We start from the raw sequence: 19,089 nt of genomic DNA on the forward strand, positions 1-19,089 counted from the left end.
ATCACCCTAAACCAGGTTGTCTAACCTGGCCACTTATCTTTCCCCTAAAAAAGCCAGGCATCCAAGTATCTTACAAAGTTTTAGTAATCTTTCACTTTTGAAAGTCTCTGTTTCCTTGATGTCAATTCTATCTCCCCTACCTGACTAGCGAGAGCATCCTAATAGCTGCAAACTAGCAGAAACCCTGCGTGGAGCTCAGCCTTCTCCTTGTAACTGACAACACAACAGCCCTCTACCCACCGACGCTTTGTTCTTCAAGACAGACAAAAAGGGAGGAAACTTCATTGGGAAGTACCAGTTTAGAAATTTGACATTTCAGTACATGATGCTCACTTTCATCGGCAATAAGCTCTCAACTTTAATACTGAAAAATAATGAAGAAGAGTGAAATCAAAACTGACACTGTGTCTGCTTAGACTCATGTTGCCTATATGCTCCCACAGAGTAGAATAATTTTTATCACTTTTTTTTGAAAGCATTTTGCTAGTGAATGAAAAAATACCTTTAACTATATATACTCCTTGACTATAGTAGTCGATTTGGTCTTAAAAAGGAAAATTCAAACATGTTTCTGTCACGTTAGTCCATAGATTCCCAAGTAATGTTACATTAGTACCTTACAATGGTAAAAAAAAAAAAAAAAAAAAAGGAAAAAGGGGGAAATTTTATATTGTGACACACTACACACCAGATATATTCACATGTAAAGAACCAACAGTGCCGTCTGCAAATATATTTTCTGGTTTATGGTTAAAAAAAAACAAAAAACAAAAGCGTACTATGACTACCAAATAAATTCTGTTTGAAGCACTTCTAGACTTACCAAAGGATGAACTATTTTGGGTTTTAGCTTTGTGTTATTTTTATTGCTCCTTCCTCATTCTTCCTTTTTTTATATTTTGTCCCCTAATAAAGAGCTGAAACCTGTGTGGAAATGAAAGAAGATATTCTCCAGTTACTACAGGTGTATATGTGTATTGCTACATTTACTACAGAAATACATATAAGCACGTTTTCCGTCCCATGTCAGTTACTGCTGTTTTCCTCTGTATATTACTCTCAATGCATCAGGCGAAAAATATGAAGAGGAAAATGAAAATAAAGATAAAAGGAGAGAACAACACTATTCCAGAACAGCAAATGGCTGATATCTGTCTGGAAGCTGGGAGACCTGAGGCAGGTAGTTAGACACAGGTAATTGGACTTGGGTCTCTGCCAGTCTAGCTTCATGCCAAGTCCACTCTACTTGCTTTTCTAAGAAATGGGAATTAGTGCCTTTCATTTCAAAGCATGAAATTGTATCTTAAAACTATCATTCCAAAGCTGACACATTGTCACATAAAGCTTGTCCCAAAGAATATTCATTTCCAAAACAAAATATTTAAATAAGAATTTCAACCACTACTACACTTCTTAGAAAGAAGTGAAATACAGGTTGCCCAGGGAGGCGATAGAGCCACCATCCCTCGGAGTGTTCAAGAAAAGGTTAATGTGGTACTCTGGGACATGGTTTAGTGGGTAATATTGGTGGTAGGGGGATAGTTGGACTAGATGACCTTGGAGGTCTTTTCCACCCTTAATGATTCTATAATTATATATATAAGTTACAACATTGCATGCTCATGACATAGAAAAACACTCGCAGAACAGATTCTTAAAGTTACTCAATAAAACGGTCACTGGTGTTCATAAACACTTCAAAAGAATTTTGAAAAGCTTTAGGAATGTGATTTGAAAGTGAGAGCACACTGATTCAGGTAGAATGCCAAAAAAAAAAAAAAACAACAAAAACCATCCCCACCCCTGCAAAAGAACACCAAAAAAGATACATAAAAGGCAGACTACTACCACCAACATGCTAGGAGTTTGTCTTATTATGTTTTCCCAATACTTTAACTGAAGAGCAAGTCTCAAATACTACATGAATTACAGAAGAAAGCTACCCAGCAAAAAATCAAATATTTTGAACAAAATTACTGCAAAATCAGTTATTCTGATCTGCACAGTATACAACAACACAGTGTATACATCCAACTCATTAACAGTCCTGTTGTGGTCCTGCAGCTTACTACTACCAACATTTCTGTCCTAGGATGTAAAGCAAGCTGTGGGGAAGGCAAAGATTAAAACATTGACCACATTCACTGTGTGAAGAGTACACAAAGGTGCTCTTTGTTTTTCAGTGATTTTTCAGCTTATTCTACTACGATTTTAATTTCAGCAAATCTAGAGTGGTTCTGTCGTGTCGATCTTCCCCTCTGTTTTTTTGTTTGTTTGTTTGTTTGTTTTGTTCAAGAGCCAGCTTGTATCATTGAACATATTTTCCACCTCTTTCTGTTCTATGGCCTTTCCTGTTTTCAACATCTTTTCTGTCATTATTTTTTTTTTGCTTTGTATGTATCTCTTATAAAAAGGCACATATTTTTCATTCAAGGAGCTTAAAGTTCTGGTTATTTGCCATCAGCTGAAGGAATACATATTGCTGTGACTGCAGTGCACGCCATTTAGTCTACATAATGGTTTAGTCTTTAGTTGAAAGTAAACCAGAAAATCTGTGGAAGTACCTTGATCGATTCCCATAAAAGTAATTGCTACCCTCATATGCTGAACAATTATTTTTCCTCTTTACACAGGTTCCTGGTTGAGAGTTTACTGCACCCACTGTTCAACATGGTTTATCAAACACTTCTGAACATACTACAAGAAATACAGGACCTATATTAAAAGGTGAAAAATGTAGAATTTGGAGATAATATACAATGAACTGTCAGTGGGAAATATTAAGAACATCTCCAGCTGAAGGCCCTGCAATATAGGGAAGAAAAAACAAAGGCATCACAGTATAAATAAATAAATAAAAATTTAACATGTCTCTATGAACTCGAGAAAACAAAATATACCCCAACCTAGAAAGCAAAATAGAACAGAAAATGCAAACAAAACCATGGTTATCATATACATGTAACTGCCTGGAGCTTATAAGGGGGGGGGAACACATTGGTGGGAAGAGGAAGCAGAAACAGTTTCTGACTTGAAATTTATGTGAATCTGCAAAGTCTTTGCAACTTCATGTGTTGGTGGAGACAAGGCCTCTACAAACCAGTTATAGGAACATGCAGTGATTTTAAAAGGCAGCAAATATAGGAACATAAGTGTTTGATCTTTGTGATCAAATTACAAATCAGCAGGTGGTAAAAAATTTATTTCCTCTCATTTCCATCACAAATAGCTAACAAACCTTTAAACATTGCATGTACACAACGTAAGACAATAAAACAAACACTGGTTCACGCTGGATATACTAGGTTCAGTGTTCCCCACTGTGAATTTATCTCCTGAAATTCCCCCAAGCATTTCCATAATTCTTCCCAAAAATGTATCAGTCTCCATGCTAGACCATCTTATCTTTTTGACCTCCCTATCATAAGTGAAATGTCATTTTATGTTTGCTCTTTTGATCGCCCTTCTAATTTCCAGTTTAAATATACTCCTGACCAATTTATAACTGCTATATATTTCATATTATTGCTTAGTTTAAGTAGTTGCTCTTCCTCCTCAGTATTTACCATTAAGTTTTTTTTAAGGTTCATATTCTTAAACTTCTTTAGATGCTCCATTCTCTTACTCAGCCTAGTGGAAATAGCACCGCATCAGAACAGACAGAGTATATAAAATTATTAACTTTGTGTGCAGTGAAGTTCATTTCTCCTGCTTTCTACTTCTGTAAGCAAAGCGATAAAAATATTTTAAATGTGATAGAGATAAGAAGCACTAAAAAACCTTGCAAAGACTATGCAGACAGCTACCAACCATTACCACATCACCAGTCACAGGTCTCTCAGTTGAAGAGAGGGAGAGAGGGAAAAAAGAAAAACAAACAACACTCCCCCCAAAAAAAACAAACAAACAAACAAGCAAACAAATAAACAAAAAAAACCATATCTCATAGTCAGGCATAGCATAAGTGACAATTATATTAAATGATGCCTCAGACAGTGAACATTCAGAAATAAAATTACTAGACCACAAGGGAAGTCCTTCCTTCTCTCCTTCTCTGCCACCACTCCCTAAAATGTTTAAGATCCATAAAGTCTTTCTGTCTCTCATTTGTTCAAGTCTATTTTGGTCTCCCAGCTTTTCAAATGTGTGCCAGATATATTCCAATTGTGCCAATAATCTTCTTCAATTAAAATCAAGTCAACCGAAGCATGAAACCGCTGGGAGCTGTAAGATCTACAGAGACTGCAGACTACACACTTTTACTTTGGTCAAGAGAGATTCTAAATTTTTACATCATTCCCCCACACAACCTTCATTAGCTTTCAGAATTTTGAATATAAAGTTCCAAAGTGAAGCAGTATGTTATATATATATATATATATATATCTGTACATGCACACGTTTAAGATAAATCAACTAGGAATTAATACTTGAAATGTCATCTGCCTGGCTGTGCATAGCTTTATTAAATATTGTATACATAGTCATATGTATAGTCATATACATAGTTAGAATGAGCTTTAAGTTTGTCCACAGAACCTATTTTTTTTTTATTATTCAGTATCACTACTAATGACTTCCATTCACAAAATTCTAAAGCTGAATTACATCTAGACTTTCACACAAATTAATTGCTTAGAGGAAAGGACTCGTGATCTAAGCTGCAATATAGTAGAGGGATTCACATCTGATTGATAAATGGCACTGCAGCCATAATATTTTCCTTTCCCTTTGGAACAAAGCCAACTCTGAAGTGACATCTCCGAGTTACAGGGTTTGCTGAAGGTTAAACCACTTAAAGGAAAAAAAAACATATATATATCATTTATAATCTGTAAATCTCTCTCATGATTCTTACTCTCATCCTAGGTTGAGCACTTCCAATATAGTCCGATATCATAGGAGCCCCACACAGAGCGTAGCGCTCCAATGCATAGAAAACGAGGATGCTGCCATCATTACAAGCACAAGAACTTTACTTAAAGCCATTTGCTAAAGTGTAAAATAAAGTGCAGGAGCCTGTATTAAATGCTTCATTGATTTTTAATCAAAGGGAGAAATTATATTTCTATTTATTATTTATCTATCTTGAAAATATGACAAATAATTCTAGTGATAATTGTTGAATTTCTGTAATGGTTAGCATTAAGTATGTCTAGATATTAATACACTATTTTTAATGAAATGCCAGTTGGGTACAGAAATTCACTCACAAGCATGCATACAAACCCTGTAATTCCATGTTATAAGCTTTAGAAGCTGCACTCACTTCTGTTGAAACATGATTTAGCAGGTAGAATATTAATAAAAAGTTACTTGTATTTAAGTTTTATTTTTGCTATCACAGTAATAGTGTTGTATTTCTCACTGGACTATTTAAGCTTTTCAACATATTGTTATAGTACACATACAATACTGAATTGTAAAGGGATTATTTAGTTACTTAGATTTCAAAAAATGTAGAGGGCAAACTACAGTGCAAAAAGATTTTAATAAACAAACGTTTATAGGTTATTCAAAAAAACATTCTATAATATCAGGCAAAGCATGAAAAACATTCTATCCAAACACAGAGGCTAGAACAATGTTTTACTTTCAAATGTTTGAACTTCTGAAAGTGAAAGTGAGAAGAAACTGAAGAGGAAAAAAAGAAATTTTGAATAATTGATTAACATTTAGTCAAAGACCTTAAATAAGATATTCCTACCTCTAGAGTAATCATTTAAGTTTTACCAAAATAGCTTAATCACTGAAATTTTGAGACTCCACATGAAATGAAAGTTTGAACGCTTTGTACACACCTTTTTTTTGTTTGTTTTTTTCATTTTCATTTAATAAAATAATTGAAACAAGTTCTTTAGGAAATTACTCGATGAAGGGTATTCTTCAACTGCATGTCTTTTAACTCAGAGATGTTAAACTACTCTCATATGAGAGTTGGTCCACTATCACTACTCTCATGCCATTAGTTAAAGTTCAGTAGTGTGCATATCTGGAACATAACATGAAGTAGACTCTGATTCACGTAGAAATAGAGAAGATCAGTTGCATTTTATATCTTAATAATAAACACTACTTTTGTACTTATGGCATTTAGTATTCATAGACCTAACACATTTGCAAACGAAAACAAATACAGACTCACTCTCTTACACTAGCTGTGGTAATTACGGTGTCTCTGGTTTTGGTAGAGTAAAATAGGATACAAAATTAAGTCTCTTATCAGGGAGAAAAACAATTGCAATTAGTACAAGTTGTGTGAAAACTCTCAAATACAAAACTCAAAATATATGCATGGAAAACTCGCTCCAAAAAGACTGTGGAGACCCAGATGCAGGGCCTGACCAGAGACGTGGCTGTTCAGGCCTCTGGCTGCAGGGAGGGCCTGAGCCTGCTGCTGCTGGGGCAGGGCAGCAGGGAGACTACCTGTTCTCAGGGGGAAGGTCTGCTCGCCATGGTGGCTAAGCTCAATGAAGAGGTGGAGTGACTGAGGGGCATCAGGTCATGTGTGCAGGAGACTGACTAGTGGACTAACTCCCTGGTGTGCCAGAAGGAAGGGCACTGGGGAGATGCTCCCCAGAGGGTGGTGGAGCCCCTGCCCTGTCGCTATCAGGCAGAGGGAGGGGACCGAAAAGACAAGGATGGTTGGAAGTGAGTCCCACTTTGGCATCACAGACAACCCCACTCCCTACCTACCTTGCTTCCCCAGGTGCCCCTCTGTAATAGGTTTGAGGCCCTGGATCTTGAAGGAGAGGTAGGTGAGCATGTGGTGGAAGGCCCACATATGAGGTCACATCGGAAGAGGCAGCTGACACCACACCTCAAGACAGCCTCCTGAAAGAAAGAAAGAAGGGTACGTATGTAATGAGATTCCCTACTGAGAGGAACAGAGGACCCAATATGCCGAGTTGACCTTCATTGAAGGGTCAACTACCTAGAGCCTGGACCAGGGATATCACAAGGACACCCTCCAGCCTCGTGTGCTCCACAGACTACCACCCACTACTGATCTTCCAGTTAGGTGGGGAGGAAGCTGCATCCTGCAGCGTGAGGGGAATTAGGAAAGACTTCAAGGCCTTGGGATGGTTGGTGAAAGGGTCTGGAGCACAAGTCATTTTCTCTTCCCTCCTTCCATTCTGGGGTGATGACATGGGACAGAATAGAAGGATCCAGTCCATAAATGCTTGGCTACGAGACTGGTGCTACAAGCAGGGCTTTGGGTTCTTTGATAATGTCTGGTTTTATAAGACACCAGGCCTGACAGTAATACGTGGGAAAGGTTTATCTCACAGGGACGAAAGGCTTCTGGGACAGGAATTAGCAGGGATCATTTGGAAACCTTTAAACTAGATTCAAAGGGAGAGGGTGTTTTAGCTGGGCTTGAACCAGTGGAGCAGCACTCTAGCAGTGATGAAGACTGAGAGACCTCCCACCCTCTTAGAGTGAAATCAGTGCGCTCAGCTTACTGCCTGATGTGCCTGTACACCAATGCATGTAGCATGGGGAATAAACAAGAGGAGTTAGAAATCCGTGTTCAATCAGGAGACTGTGATCTAGCAGCAATCACAGAGATATGGTGGGACAGCTCACCTGACTGGAATGTGGTCATGGACAGGTATGTCCTTCTCAGGAAAGATAGGCCAGTAAGGCGAGGTGGTGGAGTTGCTCTTTATGAGAAAGAGCAACTACATTGTACTGAGTACTGTCCAGGGTTGGATGAGAGATGAGCTGAAAGTATGTAGGTGAGAATTAAGGGACAGGCTGGCATGGGGGATACTGTTGTAGGCGCCTGTTACAGGCCACCAGATCAGGATGAGGAAGTTGACGAAGTCTTCTATAGGCAGCTGATTGCAGCCTCATGAACGCAGGCCCTGGTTATTGTGGGGGATTTTTACTATCCTGACGTTTGCTGGAAGGCCTACTCAGCCAGCCATCTGCAGTCCAGGAGGTTCCTTCAGTATCTTGATGATAACTTCCTGATGCAAATGGTGGACGTGCCAACTAGGAGAGGAGCACTGCTGGATCTTGTCCTCACTAACAAGGAGGGGCTGGTTGAAGCGGTGAAGGTTGAGGGCAGCCTTGGTTGCAGCAACCATGAGATAGTGGAGTGTAGGAATTCATGTGGCAGGAACAGAGTACTGAGCAGAATTGCAACCCTGGACTTCAACAGGGCCAACTTTGGCCTTTTCAAGCATTTGCTAGGGTAAGTCCAATGGGACAAGGTACTTGAAGAAAAAAGGGCCTGAGATAGCTGGCTAGGATTCAAGGACTGCTTCTTCCGAGCTCAAGAACAGAGCATCCCAACAGGTAGGAAGTCAGGAAAGAGAGCCAGGAGACCTGCATGGTTAAACAGGGAATTGCTGGGCAAACTCAAGTGTGAGAGGAAGGATAGACTTCAAGTCTATGCTTCAAGTGCAAGTGCAGAGTCCTGCATCTGGGCAAGAACAATCCCAGACATCAGTATAAGTTGGGGAATGCCCTGCTGGAAAACAGTGAAGGGGAGATGGACCTTGGGGTCTTGGTGGACAGATCACGGAAGGATAGACTAGCCACTTGGGAGGAATATAAGGCTGTTTTCAAAAGATGTAGGGAGGCAACTAGGAAAGCTAAGGCCTCCCTAGAGTTAAACCTTGCAACAGGGGTCAGGGACAACAGAAAGGGCTTCTTCAAATACATTGTGGATAAAACTAACACTAGAGGCAATGTAGCCCACTAATGAACAAGGTAGGTGCCCTGGTGACAGAAGATAAAGAGAAGGCAAAGTTACTGAATGTCTTCATCTCTGTCTATAATGCCAGAGGCTCTCCTGAGGAGCCCCATACCCCTGAGGCCCCAGACGAAGTCAGAATAAAGGAGGAGTTTGCCTTAGTTGATGAGGGCTGGGGTAAGGACCGATTAAGCAAGCTGGACATCCACAAGTCCATGAGTCCTGACAGGATGTGTCCATGGGTGCTGAGGGAGCTGGCAGAAGTCATTGTTACACCATTCTCCATCATCTTTGGTAAGCCATGGGCATCAGGAGATATGCCTGAGGACTGGAAGAAGGCAAATGTCACTCTGGTCTTCAAAAAGGGCAAGAAAGAGGACCCGGGTATCTATAGACCAGTCAGACTCACCTCCATCCCTGGTAAGGTGATGGAACAACTTATCCTTGACATTGTCTCTAGACATGCCAAGGATAAAAGGGTCATTAGGGGCAGTCAACATGGCTTCAACAAAGGGAACTCATGCTTGACCAACCTGATAACCTTTTATGTGGATATAACTGGGTGGATAGATGATGGAAAGGCAGCAAACATGGTGTATCTTGATTTCAGTAAAGCCTTTGATGCTGTCTCCCACAGCATCCTCGCAGGTAAACTGAGAAAGTGTGGTCTGGATGATCAGGTAGTGAGGTGGACTATAAACTGGCTGAAGGGGAGAAGCCAGAGGGTTGTGGTTAATGGGACAGAGGCAAATTGGAGGCTTGTATCTAGTGGACTGCCTCAAGGGTCAGTACTGGGACTAGTACTGATATATTATTCATCGATGACTTGGATGAGGGAATAGAGTGGGCTGTCAGCAAGCTTGCTGATGACACTAAACTGGCAGAAGTGGTTGGCACACCGGAAGGCTGTGTTGCCATCCAGCGGGACTTTGACAGGTTAGAGAATTGGGTGGGGAGAAAGTTAATGAAATATAATGAAGGCAAGTGCAGAGTCCTGCATCTGGGCAAGAACAACCCCAGACATCAGTATAAGTTGGGGAATGCCCTGCTGGAAAACAGTGAAGGGGAGATGGACCTTGGGGTCTTGGTGGACAGCTGGATGACCATGAGCCAGCACTTGTGCCCTTGTGGCCAAGAAGGCCAATAGCATCCTGGGGTGTATCAGAAGGGGTATAGTTACTAGGTTGAGAGAGGTTCTTCTCCCGCTCTACTCTGCCCTAGTGAGACAACATCTAGAATACTGTGTCCAGTTCTGGTCCCCTCAGTTCAAGAAGGACAGGGAGCTGCATGAGAGAGTCCAATGTAGAGCCACAAGAATGATTAAGGGAGTGGAGCATCTCCCTTACAAAGAAAGGCTGAGGGAGCTGGGCCTCTTTAGACTGGAGAAGAGGAGACTGAGAGGTGACCTTATTAACATGTATAAATATACATAAATATGTAAAGGGTGAGTGTCAGGAGGATGGCACCAGGCTCTTCTCAGTGATACCCAATGATAGGACAAGGAGAAATGGGTGTAAGCTGGAACATATGAGATTCCTCTTAAATATGAGACAAAACTTGTTTACAGTTGTAAACAGTTACAGATGTTCAAAACCTGCTTGGATATGTTCCTGTGTGACATGATTTAGGTGTTCCTGCTCCAGCAGGGTGATTGGACTAGATGATCTTTCAAGGTCCCTTTCAATCCCTAATATTCTGTGAAAACTATGGTACTTCTTAACCCATTAGGCAGAGAGGAAAGTGAATGACAAATTAATTCTGTGTGTTATTTCTGATGCATAAAACAATTACAACAAAAAACTAAACAGACCTTCCTAAAATACAGAAAAATGACTCAAGAGGATATGAACTCCCAATCATTTTGTGAGAAACTCTCTCTAATGTAAATCAACGTTGACTTTTATGGAGCTACAGTAGTTCATGCCAGATGAAAGTCTGGATTTCATCAGAAATTTTCAACTGTAGGAAGGAACAGTAAAGAAACTAAGCTTCTCCATCACTAATTAGATATTAAAAATAGTAATAGACATAATCAAGGGGAACAAGAGACATCAGCATAAGTTTTGGCCAAAGCCATGCTGAGCTACAATAAGATTATAGAATGTAATGCCAAAGATGATTCAGAAAACAGGAGAAAAAAAATCTGAAAGGCTAATGACAGTGCTATCCAAATCATACCTGGCAGGAATACTACACAAACCACATCTGTTGTTGGGAATTGGATCTCCTCTTTGAAGAGGAGAGCTACCTTAGGTTATTTGTTGTGGCTGTCATGAAATGAAACATCAAAGTGAAACTGAAACTCACTGTCATATTCCAAATCCCAGGAGACTGTCCTCAAGTGCCTTCTGGTTATAGGAGTACAAGATTCCTTTACATATTATGAATGGATGAGAAACAGGTATACTATATCAAAGGCTATGAAATCTGGATTTTAAATTTTCAAGATGCCAAAACTTCTCACATTCAATGAATGGAGATAAACTGGAATGGAGTAACTGATGGAATTTTAACATGAGTTTTCATAACTTTACATGAACTACACTCAAACTCAGCAGCTGCATCTATGTGTGAATCAAATTTGCCTGGCTTTGCAAACAAAACTGAAAACTTCTATTTGTGATGAAATCTGGCTAATGACATTACACTATGGAAATGGTTACTCCTTTCCATTTAAAACAATATTGTATACCGCAAAGGTCCTGCTGTATCTACCCTAGAAGTATCAGCATCCATTGGCAAATTTCTATTTATTTATTTATTTTTCTTCAGGAATTCTACTGAATTATCTAGGGTGATTTTTTTCCAGACATCAGCAAACTCAAAATTTACCAAGTAGTCTCTCAAGACTGTGAGATTCTTGTACTAGGAACTAGAATTCATTAGTGAATTCTTAACTTCTGAACCTCTTGTTGCTCTTTTTCATGTAGGCAAAACATCATGGAAGAAAGGAGTAGTGCTTAGCTATTCTGTGCCAAACAGATGGAAAACCATCACAGTAACATTTTTTTTTTTTTAATAGTATACCATTTACAAACAGTTTTGCTAACCAAGAGTAATTTTTCCAGTAATAGTCAAAGCCTAAAATCACTAAGTTAAAAAGTGTCTAACTGTCCCAAATATAATAGCATTCTGAGATAGAATTCGAATTCATACATTTATTATTTTAAGAAACCTAAAATCCCATGTAGTTAGAGCATATTAATTATGAAAGACTAAGCATTGGAATTCACCATCCAGAAATACTTCACCAGAATCTCAGAATAGCAAAAGCTGCATCTAATTGTTAGGCTTACAAAAAAGGATGCACGACTTTCTGACTCCATGACCATTTCAGGACTGGTATGTTGCAGAAGTGAGGTAATAAGATCACCAGTGTCATTAGGGAATTGCTAGCAATCCCTGCCCCACTGACAAGTTACATTTAACAGAACTGGTTTTAATAATTTTCAAAGAGCAGCCAGCATCTGAAATCCATTGTATAAACAAACTTAATAGGAAGAAAAAAAGAAAACAAACAAACAAACAAAAAACTTAAAAGGGACTCCCGATGTTTTACTTTGCAAGTTACAGAGTTTATGGACTTGAGAAACTGCATGAAAGGGAAAGACGAATTACTATCCATCTCTTAAACAGTCTCAGAGACAGAATAACCCCCTCTCTTTTAAAGACATTCCTCCCAGCTCAAGGACTAACATATTTTGCCAAGGTATGTTTCAAGTCTTGCACTCTCCACTGACAGCAACTGCCTTGTACCTGAGCTGGTCTTAGAATCAATGCAGCAGGTATGCTGGGAAAACATTTAACTAATCAAATTCCCTTCAAAGACAGTATCCCAAAATCCAGTGACAATGACTTTCTCACAGTTCTTCTATCATCGGTCTCCCCTTTTCTGTGAAGTCATGACAAGAGATCAGTCACATCAACCCTGCTCCACTATGTTTCAGTTTTCTCTTTTGTTTTGGCATGGTTTATAAATGTCTCAGATTAAGGCAAGGCTCCATCCAGCTCTGTGGCTTATTGTCACACAAAAGCAGAAACTTAGAACCCCTTCCCTCCCCACCACTAAAAAAAAAAAAAAAAAAAAAAATGTGTTAGGCCTGTAATGGTGAATTTTGATGCACTTACTGAATTTAAGAATAACATACAAGTTACTCTCCTTGCCAAGAGGCTAACAAAAAGAAAACAACAACAACAACAAAAAATAAAAAGGAAAAAGAAAAAAAAGAAGAAGAAAAAGAAGAGACCAAAAAATGCCACAAGCTACAAGAAAGCAATCCAGCCACTACTGTTTTCTTGCCTGCTGTGAAAAGCAAGCTCAGTATCTACAGAGTCACAGAAAGAAGTAGAGAAAGACTTAACACAATTAGTTTTCAGTGTTTAGAAAAAAAGCATCAGCTTTTCAAGTACTAAAGCAGTACTTTTTAGCAGTACTAAATCAGCCATCTGTAAAGCCTAAGTAACATAAGCCTCTCTTCCTGCAGACTGAGCTGGTGTTTCTGTACTGCTCCACGGCAACATAGAGCTGGAGAAGACAGCCCTGACCTGAGCTCACGAGGCACAGATCGACAAGGAGCAGCATTTTTAATGGTTTAAATGCTTACCTGCAGTCTTATGCTGCACGTACAGGATATTATTTTTGCCAAATAAGAAAAAGTTCAGACCATTCCTTGTTCCAGTCATGGATGTGAAGCTACCAATCGTAAGGGTCCAGCTTATCACAGAATCACAGAATCACAGAATCTCTAGGTTGGAAGAGACCTCTAGATCATCGAGTCCAACCTCTAACCTAACACTAACAGTCCCCACTAAACCATATCCCTAAGCTCTACATCTAAACGTCTTTTAAAGACTTCCAGGGATGGTGACTCCACCACCTCCCTGGGCAGCCCATTCCAGTGCCTAACAACCCTTTCAGTAAAGAAATTCTTCCTAACATCTAACCTAAAACTCCCCTGGCGCAACTTTAGCCCATTCCCCCTCGTCCTGTCACCAGGCACATGGGAGAACAGGCCAACCCCCACCTCACTACAGCCTCCTTTAAGGTATCTGTAGAGTGCGATAAGGTCGCCCCTGAGCCTCCTCTTCTCCAGGCTGAACAAGCCCAGCTCCTTCAGCCGCTCCTCATAGGACATGTTCTCCAGGCCCCTCACCAGCTTCGTCGCCCTTCTTTGGACCCGCTCTAGCACCTCCATGTCCTTCTTGTAGCGAGGGGCCCAAAACTGAACACAGTACTCGAGGTGCGGCCTCACCAGAGCCGAGTACAGGGGGACGATCACCTCCCTAGCCCTGCTGGTCACACTGTTTTTGATACAAGCCAGGATGCCGTTGGCCTTCTTGGCCACCTGAGCACACTGCTGGCTCATATTCAGCCGACTGTCCACCATCACTCCCAGGTCCTTCTCTGCCTGGCAGCTCTCCAACCATTCCTCTCCCAGCCTGTAGCTCTGCTTGGGGTTATTGCGCCCCAGGTGCAGGACCCGGCACTTGGCCTTGTTAAACTTCATGCAGTTGACTTCAGCCCATCGGTGCAGCCTATCCAGATCCTCCTGCAGAGCCTTCCTACCCTCGAGCAGATCGACACACGCACCTAACTTGGTGTCATCTGCGAACTTACTGAGGGTGCACTCAATGCCGTCGTCCAGATCATTGATGAAGATGTTAAAGAGGACCGGCCCCAGCACCGAGCCCTGGGGGACACCACTAGAGACTGGCCTCCAACTGGACTTGAGTCCATTTACCACAACTCTTTGGGCCCGGCTATCCAGCCAGTTTCTAACCCAACGAAGCGTGCGCCAGTCCAAGCCAAGAGCAGCCAGTTTCTTGAGGAGAATGCTGTGGGAGACGGTGTCAAAAGCCTTGCTGAAGTCAAGGTAGACCACATCCACAGCCTTTCCCTCGTCTACCCAGCGCGTCACTTTGTTGTAGAAGGAGATCAGGTTCGTCAAGCAGGATCTGCCTTCCATAAACCCATGCTGACTGGGCCTGATCGCCTGCTTGCCCTTCAAGTGCCGCATGATGACTCCCAAGAGGATCTGCTCCATGAGCTTCCCTGGTATGCTTTGTTATGCTTTGTTGTTGCTGTGGCTACCAGCAACGTACTTTGTCTCGCTGCTGGCACTTTCATTTCTTTATACATGCAACATCACAAACACAACAGCATTACACATGCGCAAAACATACACATATGTCTATCAGAAAGAGCATGACCCTACCTTTAATATTTTTCATTATCCAGTTAGGCAGAGAAAACATCACAAGAAAAGATTTCAAATGACTCCCACTTCTGGAACTTCATCTAAGCCATTAAACTGTTATCACGATTCAGCTTTCAAAATACCCTTCAGTCACCTATATTGATAAATCCTGCACCACCCACCTCTGTGTCTGGTTATTATGCCATTGAAAGGAGGCATAATAACCAGAACCAAGAAACATTTACATACTCTCTTCAACCCTTTAACTCATAGGACTCAGATCTAGGTAGGGCTGTTAACAACACCAGCTTCACTCCCAACAAAACTTACTTTCAGTGAAAGCATCATTCCTCAAGTGTTGCAACAGAGTCCCATAGAGACTACGTCAATATCAGCTAGTCTATTCCAGCAAAATAAAAAGCTGCAAAAATATCCCAAGAGAGAAAGAATACCCCTCTGCTTTAAACCTTATGTGACCAACTCTTTTCCAGTGGGCTCTAATAAACTTAGGTGGTTTCCATTTAACAATTTAAGTGGATACAAATTACTTTTTTCTTTCCAGGTGGCTGTTGGTTTCAGGTGAGAAAAAAAAAAAAAAAAAAAAAAAGTGAAAGCAAGCCCCCATCAAGCAAGTCTCTAAAATCCTCGTTTTCCTAACTCCCTCTCCTTTGGAATCCGTGATTTTGTTTTGTTTCATTTTGCTTTTTAACTGGAGGTTTCACTGAGGAACAAGCTGTAGTTTCTTTGGCATATAAAAATGTGCTTATGTAAAATGGTGTAGTAATGATCTTTCTCAGCCTGGCACTTAACTCATTCAGATCTATAAATCACTCTGAGATACTTAGTCTAATGCAAGATAATAACTCAAAATAGAATTCTCGTTTAATTTCACTGCAATTAAACCAAATAACACACAATATATCTTTTTTTGATGTAACTCTCAAGTTTATCCACCTTCACCAGTATTTGTATCGCTCTCTGCCTTAACGCAGGCCTGATCCTGTGGCAGTAGAGATTTAAACAAGATTCCAAGATTCTGCTTTCAGAGAAACAGCAGAAATAGGTTCTTTTTTGAAGTCTCCTTTCATCATTATGGTTATCCAATGACATGTTTTCCCAGAATTTCCTCTTCATAACCACTACGACTTCCAGAGCTATAAACTTTAACCCACCTCTCTGCATCCCCGCTCCCCCCCTTCCTTCCTTTGCAATACATTTTCATTTCCATTTGCAGCTCAGGGCAAATGTCTTTCCCATTGAACGCATAGACAATGTAGAGATTTTATAGACCACCGCCTTTAGAGAAATAGTCAGAAATCAATCAACAGTAATGAGAAGAATACATCAGGACAAAATGGAGTTTTCAAAAATATGCTTTCTGAATTATCTTCTCTCATAAAAACTCACTGTGTTATGCAGACAATATGATCCATATTATAAGTTACGGAAACAAACTGATACTTAGGTCCAAAGTTGACTGAATGCAACTTTACTGAAGAATATAGATGACCTAGGTTATAAAAGCAATAATAATAAATGCAGTACAATACTATTCTTCCTAGAATACAGACAGCACTTTCCTACTGAGTACATTTGTACTGTTTGTAGCTGTTGTGACATGGTCAAGCACCTAATTACAAGATTTTTCCACGAGAGGAAAGATGCTTACTTCTTGTGCACATGCAGCCAGTATTGTATTCTGATAATCATCCTAATCTCTGAAGCATAAGTGTTACATATGTAGGTATACAATATGCCAGATAGCACTTAAAGAACCACAGGCCTATTTTAGCAAAGTCTGGAACATATTATTGCAAATACATACATATTTATCTTAGAGATAAGTGAGCAATTCACAGAAGATAATTTACCAGCTGCTCTTTTTCTTCTGACAATGGACTGCAATTTCCAGGAAGGTGTTTTATTTGATCTCTCTCATATTTTTAATGAACAGGACAACAACTGCTAGAGTATTTAGGGGTCAGATTTCAAAATGAGAACTGTCTTGGTCAGCTGCAAGATTACATATGCAGTTTCTGGTGTACCTATTGTTCCCTGATTAGAAAATCACGATTTTATAATCAGGAGGAAATATTAACAGAAAAAATATGGTTTGGGATGTCACAGACCGAAGTTCCTTGAAGTTTAAGGGGAAATTGATGGATGAGCAGAGTAACAAAAATTTGGAAATTGTTTACCTTTCTGTTTTCTGAAACGCATAGGCCTTTGCCTTAAACATTATTATAATTGAGAAAGAAAAAATTGTTTTAGCCTTCTAAATCTTTTCAGTTAACATTCAGAGAGATAACTGCATAGGTATTGTTTGGACTGTGATTTTTAAAAAATGTAAACAGCCAATTCCATAGGAACATCCAGGACACAAAAAGTGAAGAAGCACACGTGTAAATTTTAGTCTTAGATACCACAGTATTGCTGTGAGATTATGATGTAAGAACACCCCTCCCGGGCCCTTCTGAATGAACCTCTAGCTCAGTGGGCTCTGACCCGAGCGGGGAGGTGGGAATGGCCAGGGAAGAGTCTCCCTCAGGCAGAACCAGACAGCTTCACTGTCTTGCAAATCTCTCAGCTAGACGTCGTGTTTCCATGTACAAAGGCACTATCTTCTGAAAAAAGGCTTAGTGTCCACTGAAGTTAGCCATAACACCCAAAAGCAATTTACATAGGCCGAGCTTGAGGTCCACAGAGAATAAAACTATGACATTAGACAACTCCAAGAGTCTGATTCAACCTTCTGATCACACTGACACCATAACCAGATAGCTCTGGGGCATGTATCATTCCCCAATCTTAACTCTCTTGCTCCATCTGAAAGGGAAATTGGGAAATTTGGGTGGGAACAGCAAGCTCCAACATAGAGTTTTGGTAATTTCACTACAAATAGGTGGGCATAATATGCTATCTGGTCTGATCTATTTCCAAATTCAGTCCTATGCTATAAGCACATGCCCATTCAAGTAAAATTATTTGAAATTACTATTAATTGCAGTGCAATTCTAACATCTCTGAATTTGCCACAAGCCAGCTAGTTTTAAACCGTCCATTTCCTCTATTTTAAAGAATCATTAAATATCTTTCCAGTACATTAAGTGCACAGCAGAGAGCAGTGACAAGAAGTCCTGATATTTTAAGATAAAATAATTTTAAGATGCACAAACAAAAGCATGTTTACTTCAGTCACATTTGTCATGATATATTCCTCAGTATGGTCTTTGCATTTGTACCATGGTAGGAATAGGAACACTTCCAGTATTTCACCATAGAACTGAGTGATTCCAGATCTGTGTGTCCCTGTGGTGGGAAGTCATCTGCATTAATCAAATTGCTGGGGGGAAGAAAAAGGAGGAAATGAAGTGATTTAACCTATGTGGCCCTTCCTAGCATTAGAAGACATATAAATGTTTTAGATCAAATACTCACATTTTCTTCAGCAATTCACTTCAATTGATTTTAATAGTGGAATTGCAGGATGAATTACATAGCACCTATCCTAAGATCACACAAGTAGATGTTCACAAGGTATTTTGAGTTGTATTAGAAATTGTTCAAATACTAGCATGTTTTATAATACCAAAATTATAATAAATTTATCCACTTGTTTGTGATTAAAAGGGTAGTTTCATAGATACAGTTTTGCCTTTCATGAGGTGTTTGTAAACAATCATGCAGCAGCTTACCATAATATTGTTGCTGGACCACTCCACTGACCATGTCCAGGAATGCTTCCACAGACTCTCTGAAGATGATGGGAGGCATGTGCTCCCAGAGCACATCTACACTAGGCTGTGGAGAATAAGGCAAAGAGACATGATCTGATTCTCACTGCACTAACATATGGACATTGGGCCATAAGACCACAGCATCACACCCAATTTTTCTGAGACAGTTAAATAACGCATCTACACTGCCTCTAGGACTAGACATAGAGCTATGTCTTGTCAATATGCCTACTTGAGAAACAACTGATATGAAAGTCAAATGCATGGCGTAAATGTGCCACAGAGATGGGTCTTTCTGGACTCCAGTGAGGTGACTTTGTGGCCCTTCTTCCCATCCTGAGACAATTTTTAGTCCTGACCTTTATAAAAAAAGGTCTTTCAGTCTCCTGAAAAAAATAATGTATATATAAATATATATATTTCTATATTGAATATAAAGTGTCTTGAG

Source organism: Anas platyrhynchos, chromosome 4 (genome assembly GCF_047663525.1).
Source record: "Anas platyrhynchos isolate ZD024472 breed Pekin duck chromosome 4, IASCAAS_PekinDuck_T2T, whole genome shotgun sequence".
Classification (NCBI taxonomy): Eukaryota; Metazoa; Chordata; class Aves; order Anseriformes; family Anatidae; genus Anas; species Anas platyrhynchos.